The sequence below is a fragment of the Lonchura striata genome, chromosome 2 (genome assembly GCF_050655825.1).
Source record: "Lonchura striata isolate lonStrDom1 chromosome 2, ASM5065582v1, whole genome shotgun sequence".
Classification (NCBI taxonomy): domain Eukaryota; kingdom Metazoa; phylum Chordata; class Aves; order Passeriformes; family Estrildidae; genus Lonchura; species Lonchura striata.
The window spans coordinates 66,419,644-66,436,689 of NC_140704.1; the positions used below are offsets into that span (position 1 = coordinate 66,419,644).

At 39.7% G+C, this 17,046-nt stretch overlaps 1 protein-coding gene across 7 annotated transcripts in view; it reads left to right on the forward strand.

Moving 5' to 3' along the window:
* The window catches only part of PHACTR1 (phosphatase and actin regulator 1), a 299,654-nt gene that overhangs the window by 130,775 nt on the left and 151,833 nt on the right, over positions 1–17,046 (forward strand). The window contains exon 1 of one of the 7 annotated variants that reach the window (XM_021536506.4): positions 2,089–2,707. The exons of the other annotated variants lie outside the window; for them this stretch is intronic. The gene's annotated coding sequence lies outside the window, so the exon portion shown is untranslated. Of the gene's footprint in view, positions 1–2,088; positions 2,708–17,046 lie in introns of those variants that run through there. 7 annotated transcript variants of the gene reach the window in all.

Consider the following 17,046-nt stretch of genomic DNA (forward strand, 5'->3'; position numbering starts at 1 on the left):
CACCTGTGCTTCCAGTAGCTCTTTTTTCCTGAGTTTATTTTCCAGTGCATGATTTGAAACTATTAGAGAGCATCCAAAGGAAGGCAACAAGGAGGGTAAAGCCATATGAGGAGCAGCTGAGGTCACTTGGTCTGTTTAGCCTGGAAAAGGGGAAACTTCGTGAGGGGAAGAGGAGGGACAGACACTGAGCTCTTCCCTGTGGTGACAGGACCCAAGGAAATGGCCTGAAGTTGTGTCAGAGGAGGTTTGGGCTGAATATCAGGAAAAGGTTCTTCACGCAGAGGGTGGATGGGTACTGGAACAGGCTCCCCAGGGAAAGTGGTCACAGCACCAAGCCTGACAGAGTTCAAGAAGCTTTTGGACAGTGCCCTTGGGCACATGGTATGATTCTTGGGGCTTCTTGTGCAGGGCCAGGAATTGGAGTTGATGTTCCTTGTGGATCCCTTCCAGCTCAGCAGATTCTGTGATTCTATGGTCACACCTGTCAGCCACCCCTCAGCTCTCTCCTCAGCGAGGGTGGCAGTATATAGTGATTAGGCAAACACTGTGGAAAGCTGAAAGATTTGTATTTGGAAGTGCTTCAGGCTGGATTGGATCAGAACAAAAGTTTCAGAAGGACACATACCACAGATCTGAGGAGCTGCCCATTCCCACTGTGGGTCTGCACATCTCTGTCAGGGCCTCTGCCATCAAGATTCTGGTCTTTGGCTGGCTCTTTGCATGCATTTTGGAACCATCAGTGGTAGCCCTGACCATAAGGAGAATTACAAACAAGAGCTGTGCTATGCAGGAACTTGACTGCAGAGACAAGGCTGCTGGTAGCTATACATACTTGGTGTGGGGCATGAGAGAAGGGAAATGCTGGGAAAAAAGAAGTAACAATTATGCAAATTGGTTATGTTACACTGTAAAATCAGTGAAGTGGTAAGAATGAAACTGGCTGCCTCACAACACAACTTAAATAGAAAGAAATAAGAAGCAAAAGTGTGATCAGGAAAGAAATATGACAAGCAATTTGTGAAAGAAGTTGAAAGTAATCTAGAAGCAGTTTACCAACTGAAGCAAGAAAGCATATCTGTTCCTGAGGATTTAGGGGGCCCTAAGGAATATGCCTAAACACATGGGCAGCATCCACCAAAAATGGGGAATTTTTCCTTGGGCCTTACATCCTAGCATCACACCTGGCCATGCAGGTGGGACGTCCAAGCCATTAGCTGCAGTCTCTCACTATGCATCACGCATATGCACCACAGCAATGAATGAAATGCTCCTTAAGCTTAGTCACAGCAGACAAAGAACCATCTTGGACTAGGTTTTAAATCAAGTGCAAATTCCATTGTTGATCACACCATGACATAGTCCGAGAGGTCTCTGTGCTTCACTTGCATTTATAAATAACACTATTCTGATTTTCTTGTGTCTTGCATGATACTTTCCCAAACATTATAATGGAGTTGGTCTAACCCAAAATCTCATATACAAAATATTTGTATTAAATTCTATTAAATTTTATGAAACTCTGAAATGTTCTCCTTTGACCCTTGGAGAAGACTTGTATTGGACCTGAATTTGAAGTTAAATTTTTCCACTATTTTGTTACTATTGAAACTGTTGGCCCTCAAAATCTGATACATTCACATTCATACATATCCTCCCCTTCCCTGTGCCCATTACCTTCTTGAAGGCATGTTGTAGCCTGTTTGCCTGCTTATTTTGAACTCCATGTACTGATTCAAACTTAGGTGGGGTTTACATTACTCCATAACTCATAGAGTTTTTCTGTGACAGAAAGCCCTGGGAGAGTGCACACTGGGGAAGTTACAAGATGCTACTTCACAGAGATAGTAGTTCCTTGTCATCATTTGAGTTTGTTTCTCTTCCCACCTTATATGATTTCCAGATGAGCTTAGCACACTTTGAATTCTCTAATTATGCTGCTGCAGCCATGTGACTGCCTGAGTAATTCCCTGCAGAAGGAGACAAAACTGCATGAAACAAAGCTCAACAAACAGCATTCAAAATGTGAACGAGTCACAGTAGTATAAAATACCATGCCTCTTTGCCTGAAATCTCCTCTGATACCACAGCTGTTTGGAGGCTGGATGTATGGTAGCAGGCTTACTGATCTGCTGGGAAGAGCATGGGTGGAGGGGGAAGGCTAGCTAGACCTTTGGCTTGTTTCCTTATCAACTTCCTCAGACATCTCAGTGAGGAGACAGGATTCCCTACCTCAAAGAGGTAAAGAGCAGTTGCCTTCTACACTACCAGGGAGCCCAAATGTATTCTGGCTGTTCTGCAGTGGTGCAAGATAGAATGAGAAACACAGAGCAGTTGGCATCAAATATGCAGCGATCTGCTGAAGTTCTTCTTGATTTATAGGTAATATGTGAGAGGAGGGGAAAGGGCAGATAAAACCCAATTGTTCCCATTTTACAAAAAGCCTTGCGCTGTTTTCAGAACGGTTAATTGCATTGATTGTTCCGACCTCTGTATCTTCCTTTCATATGGGAGCTGGTCATTGAATTGCAACTTGTTTTTCGGCTGGCTGATGGCAGAGAAGGGGCTGTCTGGCACGGCAAGGCTGAATGGGTGTGTGTAGAGCGTGTGTGTTTTCAGAGCATGACACTTAGGAAGGCTGTTGCTCAGCTGCCAAAAGCACAGCTGTTACAGAGCAAGGGAGGGAGCCTGGAAGCAGCCTTGTAATCAGGTAGGCAAACGTGCAAACCATATGTTTATTCCTGCCTAATTTTATTGCTCAAAGTGGCAGTATTATTAGTGTCTGGGTTCACCAAGTCCTCTTTTCTGCTGGTGGCAGTCAGGCGAGGCTGATGAGAGCAGCTGGGTGTGTTTGCCCAGAAGCTGGTATCTATGGATGAAGAGATCAATAGCTGTGCTAAAAATCACTGAACCATCTGGGATTTACAGATAGAGAATTGACTTGCAAATCCTCCTGAAACTGAGATCTGCAGTAACTGCTGCATAACAGCACAAGTAGTGGAGGTGGTATAGAAAGTTATCTAGAAGACCTGAAATGACTTAGTGGTACTTTTCTCAGCCCTTGGTCACCAAGAAGCTCAGGAAAGGGTAAGAAAATGCTAAGGTAGGGGGAAAATATGTTCTGCTGCTATTTTTTTTTTAACCCTGTTGTGATTTTGAAGGTACTGGAAGGTGATAGAAAATGCAGCTGTATTTTAACAATATCTGATGGCTACCAAAATCAGTGTCTGTACATCTGCATGGAAACAGGATAAGCCTGTAACCAAGCGAGAGAGGGGGAGAAAAAGGTGGAGACAAAAGAAAAGGCTTGTTCAGAAAAATGCCAGAGAATGCACTTGGAAATGGAGTTCAGACTTTGAGCCAGTTTTATGCTTATTCTGCACTCTGTGGTTATGCAGAAGTACAGCAGCTATCAGGCTGCAGAGAGGAGACCTGAGAGTGGAAAGAAAATGTTCAGAAACTTCTACTGTAAGTGAAGAAACCATGCATTTCTCTAGTAGTTTTTAGCATGGAATTTAAGTATGGAATTGGTCTTTAATTTATTAGCAGGGATATTTGCCTGGCTTACTTAGCACAAAGAAAATTGAAGTATGGAAAGTGACCTGTGGGCTTCTGATTAAGCTATTCTAAACTGGGAGAAGGAAGCTGTTTGCTGGCATGGGGTGCTGTGATTATAGACCTGCATCACAGTCAGGTGAATAGATATGTTCATGGCATGGAACAAAATGGGTATTCTGCTCTGCATATTTTCAGCTGTCTTTTAAATGGGATACAAATAGCCATCCATGATGAAGCTAGAACTCTAAAGACATCTAAGTAGGAAAATAGTAACATATGGAGACTACAAAGGCTAAGCAACTCTGCCGATGTTGTAGACGTTTGGGAAAGAATGGGAAATGCAAACCCAACCTCCAGAATTTTATCTACTAACACATTCCAGTAAAGCAAAATTATAGCTTTTCTCTTTTTATTGTTTCTTTTTTTTCCTGGCAGGGCATGACCTTGACCTTAGGTTAGTCTAGATAGTTGCACTGTCCTGTGCTGTTCTAGTTTCTATTTAAGAAGTGTTTATAATGTTTATTTTATAGTGTTGTTTGTATAAACCTTACATCTAAGAGGGGAAGATTTTAGTGGTGGCAATGTAATCTGTGTTATAAGTTTGTAAAATATGGTATATGATTATTGGTCCTCCTTATTAGTAGTATGGCTAACTGTGCTGCATGTTCAAAGGTTTGTCAGTGCTAACAGCATTTGTCAAATATACTTCCTGAGTTTATTTCTCAATGGAAGTATCCACAGTAAAAAGATTTCAGGTAAAACATTAATAAATATAAGGCATCTTTCATGTCTGTAGTTGTCACTGGAATCATACAACAGATACAGTATTGTGACTTTAACTAGCAGTGATCGAAATCCACTGCCCTTGCTGATATGTTAGCAGAGCTACACTTCCTGCACTGGCCTTCCTAAGAAGCAGAGCTGGATCTTTGTAACTCATTTATGTTATTGAGGCTGCAGCCCTGCTTGTTCTGCTCCCAAAATACAGATCCATGGCCAGTTGAAATTAAGAAGCAGTTTATCTTGTCCTGGGGTACAGCTACAGGAGAATGTCTCTTCTCCTGGAACCTAGACCACTAAATGTCATCTCTCTGCAGGGCAATCTCCCCAGATAGGCACTAAAAGGTTATAGGCATCATTTCTGTAATGTCATTGCTCCGTGATATTATAGGGGACATCTGTGTAGTCAAATACATTCATAGCTATCAAGAAAGCTCACTAGATAGTCCTGTATCACAGTATATCAGTACAGTATCCTTCAAAGATATTGAAGAAAAAAATATATAATTCAGATGACTTCCTACAAAATCTTTCTCTGTGCTCTGCAATCTCAGGAGATCAGAAGTTGAATGAACTGAAACTTCTTTCAGCATAGTCACTTATTTCTATGCATTACCTCCACGAGGGCAATAAGAGTGGGGATTAGATAAGGAGGAAAGCCTATTAATTTTCATAAGGGGTGGGCAGCCTTACTGAAGATTAGACTTTTAATCTCTGAAGGAGTCATCATGCTTTATTGGATAAATGATCTGCAAATGAGAACATCTCTGAGGAAACTGTATGTGATGGGTGACAAAAAAAGAAAATGGTCCTACACAATCTTTCATATGTTGATTAGAAGAAAAATTCCAGCTCAGCAGTGAAACTAGGATTTGATTTATCAAATTGAGAAACAGTCTCAAACTTTGTTATTTTTGCCTTGACTTTCAAGCAATTGATTACAATAGGTATGTGAGTAAAGTCCAGATGCCTCAAACTTTCTAAGCCTACCACTCAGATAGTAGAACTGAAGCTGTCTGGCATTTTTAACAGCTTATCATACTGATAAAGGAGCAAATGTGTCTGTTAGAAATTCTGTGGTTTATTAACCTGAGAGGGTAAAACAAGCAAAAAAACCCACAACAAACAAAACCAAATAAAACTCAAACAAACAACAAAAAAAAAAAAAAAAAAAAAAAAAACACAAACAAAAAAAGACAACCAAAAAGAACCACCACAAAAAACCCAAACCACAAACAAACAAAAAAACCCAAATCCAACATGAAAAAAATCTGTGCAAGGTTGTATTCCTGAAATACAATGAATAGGGGAAACACAGAATCCACCTACAAGTGAAGTGCAGAGCAAACTGAAACTGCAGATGTGACTTTGACCACCATTGCAGTATTTCTGCCTCTAAGTAATTCTTGTTTCACACAATCTTGGTCTGATAGACCCATGGAAAATGTCTGTGAGAAATGGCAAAATGTTTGGTTTTCTACTTCTCTTAACCAGTTGTCAGATCCACATTGATTCACAATGTAGGCAAACTAAGAAAATGCTGTAAACTTTTGGAAGTGCAGCTGTAGTGAAAAAGTTGTTCTGTTTTCAGAAAGAGAGAACATTTTTTAGAGTGAAAAGATTCTCTAAAAGAGTTTAAGAGTTGTTTAAGAGTTGTTTTCTCTTCCTCATGACAGATGCAGAGAACAAGAAACTCAAACTATGAAGTAAACCATATTCTTGCTTGAAAATAATTTTTGTCACAGTTTGAATTGTTTCAGAGAAGTGAAACAGAAAAAAAACTCCCATGTGATTGCTCAGAATTTAATCACTACCAAAATAGATTGTAGCATTATTCTCAAATCTCAAATTTTCATGCTACTTTTTAAAGTTTTGGTTTTTTAGGGATCTGAATTTGAGTTAGACAACTTTTCCCAAATTTATTTTCCAGCTTACCAAAATCGATGCTGCTTAGCTTTAGAGGATAACTTAGATCAGAAGGGATTTCAGGATGTCAGGGCAGTCATTTCAGTGGTATAATGTTAAAATGGTCCTTCATTCTGTAGCAGTTCAGAATAAGAGTAGGCAAAATTTTAAAATATTCATATTGTCAGCCTTTTAAGCTGTAGAAGAGATTTGGGAGATTCAATGTGAATGTAAAAGTATGTAAAAGTTTTGGTTTTCTGGTTTGGGATAGTTTTTTTAAAATTATGGCATGGGAAACTCAGTTTTGCTGAGCATAGCAAGGCCAGGCATTCCTGAAAACAATCCCCCAAATACTGCACCTTTCCAGATGTGATGGCAGTCTGGGCTTCAAGCCCACCACATACTTTCTGTGGTGTGTTTTGCCCTCAGCTGTGATTCTTCAGATGTGAACCTAACCAAAATGTTTTGAAGCATTTGTCTTTTCATTTTGTCAATTTATATACATTTAGAAATGTATTGGGAAAACATTTGAAAAGCAAAAATGCTTCAATATCCTACCAGGAAATGATGATCAGGAGAATCCCTCTGAGTGTGCATGGATTCAATAGCAAGTCAGAGACTTTTCAAGAATGAAAGGAGTCTGCTTTTGGAGTCAGCACAAATACACAAAAGATGAATCTGTCTCCCTTTGAACCTTTCCCACCTTTTGCTTAATGTGGTGCAGTGAACTAAAACTTGAAACTTGTAGAGCACCATTTTCACTGATAGGAATATCTGCTGATTAATCAGGCTGCAGTACTTAACATTAAATCTTGCTTACTATAATTTACTGTTATGTCATGCTAATGGGATTTCTTTTAGTTTTACTGCCTGTATGCTGCTGATCTAGACAGCTAAGAATTTTGTATTATTTTATGTTGACCTATGCCTTACTGGCTTTTTTGCCTTTTTTTTTTCCAGTGTGGAGGGGCAGAGGGAACAGTAGATTACTTCTCTGCTAAGTATTTTGTCTCTATCTGAAACAAGTGAATAAATGTGTGCTTAAGCATATGAGGCTTCTAAGCCATCTTTATTTTAATTTTTTAAAACCAAACAGAACCTGAAAGTAGTGCTGTATCTTTGTTAAATACCCAAAATAAAAAAATACTGAGAAAAAGCATGGGAAGTGGAGGGAGGAAGGAATTAAAAAAAAAGAAGCAATGGCTTTTCTCTTTTCATTTCTGCAATTCTAAGCAGTTACAGAGTAGAGTGAAAAGATCTCAATGATCTAACTAGCCAAATGTACTTTTTCTGTTTCCCAAAGGCAAAGCAAATCTACTCATTGGAGACCTGACCCAGATGAGAGTTATATCTCCTGGGGAAAACTTTGGTTCTTGAAATGAGCATTGAAAGAAAGTTGGTGGGATCATTAGCATTGAGAAGCCAGTCCACTCTGCTGCTGTGCCCAAGCTGTGAACACACACACTTTGAATGTACCTCTTTTGTTCTAATTCTTTAAGGATATGGTATAATTACTTATACTGTATGACCAGTACAAGATGGTTGGAGGGTCTGGAGAGTGAGTCATATGCAGAGCAGCTGAGGGAGCTGGTGTTTAGCCTCAAGAAAAGAAGACTCAGAGAAGACTTTACGACTCTCTACAACTGCCTGAAAGGAGGGTGCAGCCAGGTGGGGGGCAGCCAGGAACAGAAGAAGAAGATATGGCCTCACATTGTGCCAGGGGAGATTTAGGTTGAACATCAAGAAGAGTGTCTTCACTAAAATGCTGATAAAGCATTGGAACAGACTGGCCAGAAAAGTGGTGGAATCACCATCCCTGGAAGTGTTTGAGAAATGACTGGACATGCCACTGAGTGCTATGGATTAATTGCTATGGTGGTGTTCAGTCAAAGGTTGGACTTGGTCTTGGAGGTCTTTTCAAACCTTAATGCTTTTATGATTCAGTTTTCACCTCGCATGGAGGAGATGACCCAAGGATATTTAATCTGTACATGGTGTGGAGCAAGTGTACTTCTTTGAGGGCAAAGACAGATTTAGCATTCGGGTGACTTTTATTTATTGCTCCTATTTGTAAGTCACATCACAAGTGAGATTTAGCCATGTTGAACTTGATAAGACTTATGCTATCTTACATTAGCAGTGTACTGAGCTAATTAATGTGGTGCTCTGCATATTTATCTCAGTGAGAAAGAAGCTTTGGCTCATTCACAAGTGATGGAGATGCAGTAGCTCCAAGGCTTAAGCATAGTCATGAGCTGCAGGAGTGACTAGCCTCCACTTAAGAATCCTCCTTTAGGCTGGAGGTGATGGGTTTTCCCTCTTCTGCCAAAACATAAGCCATCTACAGAGATAAGTAATCCTTATCAGTTATTTACAGATGCCTTAAACAGCAGAAGCAAGTAGAGGCATTTAGACTGGATGCCATGGTGTTGAACAGTGATTTATTGGGATTTTTGGTCAAAGAAAAAGGGCATTAACAAAATGAGCCCAGCACCACCAATCTAGAATGGCCACTAAAATGTCTGGTCTTGGAAAACTGGCAGGCTGAGGAGGGTGAGGGGAAACCATCTGATAAAATCAAATCAGCAGTGGCTGAACACAGATATTTCTTGTAGGGACCAAACCAAAGAAACCATGGCTGAGTCTCTGATGGCTTTCACTGTAGGCACCAGCACTAATTATCAAGTCCACAGACTGACCCAAAATGTCCTAAGGAATGGACTGCAAATCAGAAGCTGAAAATTCATGTTTAAATGGGACACAGTCTGTGCAGGATGCCATACTCTCTCCTTGTTAGATCGGGCTTGTGTCCATCCACAGTGTAGGTTACCCAGGAAGTTTTTGTAGCAGTGATTAATTGGAAATCAGCCATGCTTGCGTTCATCCTTTTGTTTCTGATGCATAACTTCTCAGAAGAACAGCACTGGATTTTTTTGTAGCCATTAAAATTGACCTGTTGTTTTCAGCCTTTGAGACCTCTGAGTAATTTTGGAATGGTTTTGACATGCTTTGTGCCTGAGTTTTCTTGCTTACAAGCTGGTTTTCCCTGAAGAAGTGCTGTTACAATTGCTGCACTTGCAACACTGCTTTTGTCGCATGTGTGACTGTGTCTGCAGGAGACATTCTCTGCTGTTTCTCTGCTCTCTGCTTGTAAAGTCCATACTGTCATTTCAGAAATTGTATTTAAAGATGATATTTAAATTGGTGGTATTTAGGCTTACGTTTCCCAAACAATTGTGCTTCTGTTTGTTTGCAAATGTGGTTGGCTAGACACATTTTAAAGAGGACTGCCTTTTAGAAAATTCTCACACCTTGCTTTTAAAAGTCTTCAGTGCACATTAAGCTAGGCCCCTGTAGTCACTAGTCATATTTGAAAACATGAACCTTCAGATTGGCCTTTTTTATTTGGTTGGGGTTATTTTTAAATCTTCTTTCTTTGAGAAAGGGAGAGACAAATTAATCATCTGGTGACACTCCATTAGGAAAACAAAATTCTTTTTGAAGTCTCTATGCAATTATTACAAGGAAACTTCCATTGTGTCATAATCTCAGAGATTAAATGCGATAAGACAATGAAAAACAATACCCACTTCGAGAATGCAATAAAATATTAAATTTGTTCTGTGAACCAGTTTCTGATATACTTTATCATCTTTAAAAGAGAGGCAAATTATCTAGAATGGAGTACTGTGTTAGGTGTGTGTCTTTGTTTCTCAGGCCAGCTTTGTGCATTAGGTGAATGTCTATGTTTGCATAAGGACATTCTCTCGGTGCCTTCCTTACCTCCCAGCATCTGTAGGTTGTAGTTGGCAAAGCCCTGGGGAAGAGAACTCATTCCAACTAATCTTGGAAACTGAAGCAGTAGCTCAGAGGAGTGGGATACCAAGTTTGGCACTGAAGGTTGGCAAAGATGTAGTGAGTGTGGCTGATGCTCAGTGAGTTTGAAGGGAGGGGACAGGTTGCTCCTGGCTTGCTTTCGTCTCATTCTTTCCAAGTAGTAGCATACCTGAAGGCGACCTCTAGAGCAGAGCAATGACATGCCATTTTTCAGCCTCGTTTAGTGCTAGGAAGAGAGAAACACTACAGTTCTAGCTTTCCTAATGCATGCCCTAGCTGTTTCCTGTGCTGGCTTGCCTTTTCTTGAGAGACTCTGAGAATACGTGTTCTCTGAGCAACAGGCTTGCCGTTTGGTGTTCCAAAAATAGAATGTATTCCCTGCATCTGAATGAGGTGGCTCTTCCCTTGGTGAAGGCCCTTGCTCCTTCCAGCCTGGAAAATAAGAGTCCAGAATGCATGTAAGCAGTTGGTTTTTTATTAAAGCAGCAGTGATTTTCTGAAAGCAGTAAGTAGAACCTTACACATGTGTCCCAGCAATGCAGATTTCTGCCACTTGTGATGAAATGCCCAATTGCCAGCATGACAGGGAACCAGGCACTAGTTGAAACTCAATAGGAATATTTTTGTTGGCTTTATTGGGCAGAATCTAGAAGTCTACAATCACTACATGAAACTGAAACTGCATTCTGGAAACATGTAATTAAATGCAGACCTGGGCACTCTTGAGATGATAATGAACCACAGAAGCCCAAGGTACTAGATTATGATGCCAGCCCTTATGGTAGGCATCAATTTATCAATTGCTTTGATGCAAATGAGTATCTCATACCAAGCTAAAATTATGTTTCTGCAGCAAATCAAAGCTAAGCAGTAGGATTTATATATAGATAGATAAATTGTAGCTATGCTTAGCAGTGCTTCCCTCACCATTTTTCACAGGGACAGTAAAGTCATTAATCTTTGCTAGTAAGAAGCTTTTTTAAAAAGAGACAAAAAGGCTTAGGAACATATCAACAATTTAGTGTTCAAAGAGAAGAGTGGTTACTGACAGAAGTCCTGTCTTATTTAAGCCACATATGAATGTGTCACCTAGAGTAAGAGTGGTAGGTGGCAGTTGTACTGCTAGATTGTTTGTGCTGTACCACTGAGTGTGCTTTTTGGGTGGGTAGGTGAGATTCTGCATGCAGGAAGAGACCAGACTGGGGCTTCAGGTGTCATTTGGTGGAGAAATAGTGTACCCCAAAAGGAAAAGAGCCACTGGCAGTGCAGAGATGAATGCTGCTGGGAAGTCGTGTAGGTCTCAGGCATACGCTGCTTACCCTGATATTCTTTCTGCTTGTCTTTAAAATGAAAGTACTTTATAGTTTCTTGTGCACTCCGTCAAATAATACATTCCCTGTGAAATGTAATGGGAACTTACTGCTGTAATTAAGTCATTGATTGTTTAAAACAATTGCTAATTGTACATGGTTGGAAAGCTGGGACGATCTCACTGTCACTAATGTGACTAGATAATTATAGATTTTTTTTTTCACATTTTTTTTCTGTAAAACATGTTTTCTTTGCAGTAGCTTTTATTTTTGGTGACCTAGCTTTCAGTTCCCATGACTGACAGATGCAGGCTAGCAATCAGCCCCAGGGCAGGAAAAAGGATGGAGATATTTCAGACCTCAATAATTCGGCCCCCTTAGGGACACTCTAGGTAAACAAAGTATTCATTCTTATATATAATGCATGTATGCTACTGTAAACACGTAAAAACAAAGGTCTGTGCAATAGCAAAAAAGTCTATATACCATTGGAAGCATTACCTTTGGGAGGCCTCTAAGTGTCAGAATATGGTTCAGTAGTTCTTGTTTTAGAAGAGGAAACAAAAAAGGAAAACAAATAGCATGTAAAGCCACCTCTGAGATCCTGCTTCTGCATCTTGGCATAAGAGCCTGCACACTGCCCACGCACATTCGGTATTTCTTTTCAATGAGCAGTGCAGTTGCTAGCTTTTACCACAAATCCTGGGGAAACTGAAAAATGCCAGCTCTTCCCTGTTCTTCTTCTCACAGCCAGTTAACAGAGCATCTGCATGGCACAGTGTGTTGGCACAGTGCTTCTTCCAGATAATATGTCATGCTCCATGCATCCTTTTGCGGCAATGCATTGCTCTCTGTGGATATATCTCTTCTGAAGTAAATGCCAGTCCCAGGCACCTAGGCAGCCACTTCTTACCAAGTTATTGGGAGATTTTTAAGCAAATGTGTCTACAAGGTCTGACTGGACCCATCATTAAAAGTAAGCTCCTCTCTTCTGATGTGTCTCTTGCAGCCCTACTTCAGACATGCAGTGAATTTGTGCATGACATTGCTGTATCTCAGTTACTTATCTACAGGATAAGTACATTTGCATGTAGTGGAACAGGAGCTCCTTCTGAGTCTTTTCTTTAGTGACTAAGCCTCATATCTTTACAGAGGCTTCCAGAACTCAGTGTGGTACAATTACAAACTAGGATTTTCTTCTGGTGCTCTGTGTTTTTTTATGAAGTTTAGCTCTGCTTTAGCTATTGGTATATCTGGGAAGATCTTGCTATGTCAGTGATGCCCTAATAGTCACCACTGTAATGGGCTTATGTGCATAAGGGCTGAATTCTAGACTTACTAGTATTCAGTAGTAGATTTTCCTCACTGTGTGTCCATAAAACAATATTCATATCTAAAGTAAGACATATAAGAGGCCTTTTTGCAATATAGACTGCAAAGAAATCATTCTCTTGAAGAGAACTTTCCATAGTGTGGCCAGAGAGGTTCTAAGTGTGGTTTTTCCTTTGAAAATTACATCTGTAGTCATAGGTTCACTTGCCTTATACTGAGCAATGCAAAAGACATTTTACAGCTATATTTGCATGTATTTGCATTCAGTTTAACATGGCGGGGGAGTTTAATTCCACATTAATCTGTGCATTGATTTTATAGGAGTTTTTAATAGCTTTATGGGGGAAGATAAAGCTGCTGAAGAGTTGACACAGATTCAGTGGGATGTTCTTCCCATAAGACAAGGCAAAAATGAAATTTCAGTGTATACAGGAGGAGAGTTATCAAGCAGAAATTGGTATGGAATTTCTGTTTTAGGAAAGGTCTCGAAGTATTGTGATAAATTAAAAAAAAAAAAAAAACACATTTCTGAGAAATGAAGATGCTCAGCTTGTTTGTCTGCTTTTCAGAGTGAATGGGCTCACAGAGTAGCCTCAGAGACGTAGATGTTTTCGAACCTTTAGGCTGAGAATGCAGCTGCAGGTGGGGTCTATTTGGCCCAGGAGAAATATTATTTGGTTTTGTTTTTTCCATGAGAAAAGGGGGAGAAGGGAAAGGGTGTGGAATCTTTGAACAATATCCTGTGGCCGGAAACAGGTTGCATTAGGTTTTTACCAAGAAAGTGCTTTTTCCAAATTTGCCCCGATTTACTTGGTTGAATACATATATATAAGAGACAAAATCTGTTGAATGCTTATTTAAATAACTCTTTATCAGTTTGGTGGGTTGGAAGTACTCCTTGCATTTCAATTCTGATACCAATGACTCCCTTTTAAAAGTCTTAAGATGCAATAAAGATTCATTTTCTTAGCTTAGATATGTATCTAGCCTTAAATACCCTAAGTGTTTCTTTCAATCCAGCTCTAAGAAGAAAAAAAAGCAGGGCAAGGTATGTCTAAATTATAAAACCTTCAGACCATGTCCCAATATTAGAATTCTGTATTTGGATTGAAAATTGGTGCTAATGAACAGAAATTAAGATTTTAATGCTCTGCTCTGAGAAGCTATCCTGAGTAGACTGAGAGAAAATAATTTTAATCATTAATGGGGAAAGTTGCACAGGAAATGGCTTTTGCAAAATGCCATTGTTCAGGGCTGTAATGAAAAGGCATCTTAAAGAAATGAAGAGAAGCTCAGCAATAGATTTAGATTTTAAAGCATGCTGGATTTAGAGTGCTCCAGATGTTTTCTTAGAACAAGCTTCATTGACGTGGAATATCAAAGTGTGCCAGCGTACTCACTGGAGCATTGTTAATGCCTCTGGCTTGGTTTGTTTCAGGATCCTTGGTTTGAATTTCAGTGTATTTAATTTTGCGAGCACAGTAAATTACATAGAATGATTAATGTACAGAGATTAAATTTATAAAGGTATACCAACCATCCAAACACAAAGCTTTGCATTGTGACATCTCTTTATTCTATTTTGGCTTTAACTAAGTGTAGATCCATTGTTCACTGGGAACCTGTTTTTGCAAGGCTTGCATCATCAAAAATCTTTATCAGCACAATTGTATTTGAAACATGTTTTCACATTTTTAAAAGGCCTGTGTCTTATCTGACCTGTCATTCCAGACACTTTTTATAGCCAAAGGTGACACCCAAAATAATGAAAAATTACAAAAAAAACCTCTGTAATCTTCATTGAAATTATAGTTAGACAACTACCCATCCTCCCAAGCAGAGTAGACCATTGGAAGGTACTACTTTACAGAATGTTGGCTACAGTTTTAGACCTTAGAACTAAAAGAGAGTGATATTACAGTGCCTCTCATCTCAAAAAGTGCCATGCTTCTTGTCAACAGAGGTGAATGAGTCAGGCTTGCAGCACCTGTCTACTGAGACATGGAAGAACCACCATAATCTTTACATGTATCTATTATGCAGAGGCAAAGTGTATTTTCTAAATTGCTTCTGTGATGCGGTTGAGACTTGTGTTCTATATCTGAATAAACACCCTCAATTTCAAAACGTGAAGAAAAAACAAACATTATGGGCATTGTCCTTCATGCCTCAGGACCCTCAGGACCATGAGTCTTTCCTAATATTTTCCTAAAAGCTAGCATTCCTTTGGTAAGTGTCCCTGAATGATGTCAAACCTAGCATGACCAGTTCTGACACTGGACACCTGTAAGCCTTTGGATATCTGGGGCTATGCACTGGAAATCTCAATGTCTGTAAAATTATCCCAGTGTCACCATTACTGTGCAGCAAAAATGCTGTTTTACATGTTCAGAGTCAAATGTGCCAGGAGACAGCATGTAAAGATAATAGATTTATTCAATCTGTGGACTTTCAACAATGAAAGAAAACATCATAAGAAAAAGTAATAGTAGACAGTAGTTTAAGTAAGAGTAAAGAATTTTCTTGATTGATCTAGCTCCTAAGCTAGCTCCTAATTTTTTTATTCTGAATCAATCTGCAGTCCTTCCCCCTTCCGTTGTTGTCCAAAATGCCTGCTTCTATCTGTTCCCTGAGGATGGGGAGAAGGCACAGAAAGAAATGAAGGGAAGAGATTACCTCCTGTGCCATCCAAAGCTAGAGCCCGTTTGTCTCTCCTTACAAAGCTGTACTTTTTTCTTCCTAGCCATGAAGACACTGCCTTCCACCTCCTCTCTAAGATGCCTCAATTTAGTATTACTTTATTGTACCTCAATAAGCACATTTCTGCCTTGGAGGCATTCACGGCTCCAGAAGTCCTAGTCCTAAACTCCACACTTCAAACTTCCTATAACTGTAATTATTTAACTCTGGTACAATTGCCAAAATACAAAATCTAATTGTATGGACAGTGCAGCCTAAAATGGGGAGCTGATGACTGGTTAACCTCCTGTTCACTCTCTGCCACACCGTTAGTTTTGTACTAGTCCTTCTATGGACTTGAGGAAATTGATGTTTAAAAAGTTTGCACAGTCCAGTTATTCAACATGATTGTACTGCTGTAAATGCCAAATGTGGTCTCATTTGCAGGGTATCATTGCTTAGCAGTGTTCTAGATTAAGCACTATGTTTTTGGAATTTTAAATCCATGCTAAATCAGTGACAATGACAAGGGACTACATCTGTATAACCCCACTGATGGGTCAGATCACTGCAGTTTCTCTGGGGTCTCTGTGTATTAGCTATTCGTCCTTGTTTTATTTTTTTTCTCCTTCCAGGATCAACTAAATTTCTCAGATTCCTCCTACTTCTCTCTTTTTGTCCCTTAACTAAGTCTCCACTGACCAATACCTCTAATCTCTTGTCATGTATTTATTTACTATTCCCAAATGTAAAAAATCCAGGATTCATAATTCTGAATTGCCAAAAATTTCAGGAGGGCATCTGAACTACAAGTTGTGATCTGCAAACCCCAGTGCTGCTCTGACAGTGACCCAGTAGAAGAAGAGATGTCCATTGGGTAAATATAATGTTGTTAATAGCCCTTGCTAGCAGGCCAGAAGCTGATGCCATTCCTTGGTACTAACTGACATACCTTCTCTTTCTCACTGAGGAGATTTGTGAGAGCAGAAGCAGACTCCTGAAAGATGCTGATGAATGTGGTGGCTAGTAAAGGGCACCTTATGTTCTTTGCTTCTTTATATAGACTGCAGTTTTGCCCAACAGGCACTGTGCAATTTCTAAATGCCCAGGCAGGAAGAACTGGCTCATAATTGAATATAGATTCAAATAAAGCTCCAGCCCATCATTTCTGTAAAGCATTGGACAAACAATGCTATCTCTCTCTTTGTCATATTTAAGTAATACTTTTACAGTTTTATGTACTTGAATTGCAACCTTTTCAAAGCCTGACTGAACAGTACCTTGTTTAAAGCCCTGCCTCATGCAAGGGGAGGTGCTTATTGCAGATAATTACTTATGAATAAGCCTTTGTCCCAAACAGCTTACAAGGGACCAAGCTCATTCCACAAAACCTGATGAAATAAATCAGATGGCATTCATGTTCTGTCGGTACTGACTTGACCTGAATTCAACCTGTCTGATATAAAGATGAAAATCATTCCATATATTTATAATGCCCCTTCAACCATTCATCATCCCTAATTGCTAACTTCATTATCCCCTAGCTAAGCATCATGCCAGCTATTCATAATAGCTTTCTAATAAGCTGCTTCATTCTCTAGAACCCATATTCTTTGTTTTCTCACCTTGTCTCCCTTCTAAGTCCTGT